This window comes from Halyomorpha halys, unplaced genomic scaffold, assembly GCF_000696795.3.
Source record: "Halyomorpha halys isolate HHAL.00 unplaced genomic scaffold, Hhal_1.1 Scaffold187.1, whole genome shotgun sequence".
NCBI classification, from domain to species: Eukaryota; Metazoa; Arthropoda; class Insecta; order Hemiptera; family Pentatomidae; genus Halyomorpha; species Halyomorpha halys.
In genome coordinates this window covers 695,251-695,907 of record NW_027113649.1, presented here as the reverse complement: position 1 = coordinate 695,907, position 657 = coordinate 695,251, and the positions used below count along the sequence as shown (strand labels likewise).

At 29.5% G+C, this 657-nt stretch overlaps 1 protein-coding gene across 2 annotated transcripts in view; it reads right to left on the bottom strand.

Annotated features, from left to right (window-relative positions):
- LOC106679260 (erythroid differentiation-related factor 1) overlaps nucleotides 1–657 on the bottom strand; it is a 72,229-nt gene that overhangs the window by 42,043 nt on the left and 29,529 nt on the right. The gene's annotated exons all lie outside the window — the stretch shown is intronic.

Below are 657 nucleotides of genomic sequence, written 5' to 3'. Positions count from 1 at the left end.
CAATGATAAGAATAAAAATAAGTAACAATGGCAAGAGTAAAGATTTTTATAAAAATACGTAAAATATACAGTTAAAAAAAAGTACAGGAGATGTAAATAAAACAAAAACAATATAGAGAAGGAAAAAAAGTTCCTGTATACGCGACGTATTTGAAATTGAAATAGAAACATAGCCATTAAACGGCTGGCTGGCTACCTCCTCCCCACTCCTCCACGCTTCCGCTTCATTGTTGCCTCCTGTTCAACCATGTGCTTGGAACAGGAAGGTGGACTTGTTCTTTGCTCATTTATTATCTTTTTATATCTTTATTATTACTTATTTATTTATAATTATTCTTTTATGACGTTTATTTAATCTCTTTTTTTTTTTTTTTCCTTCCCATATTGTTTTTATTTTATGTACATCTCCTGTACTTTTTTTTTAACTGTATATTTTACGTATTTTTATAAAAAATTTTACTCTTGCCATTGTTACTTATTTTTATTCTTATCATTGCATCTTATCTTTGTATTTTTATTCTTATCATTGTATCTTATTGTATCTTTTTAGCCCTGATGAAGCCCTGTACAGTGGGGCAAAATGTCGGAAAATAAATAGTTGTAAACTATTTTGTTTCTCCTTTGACCGCAACCCTGACCATCTCCCTATATATGTAT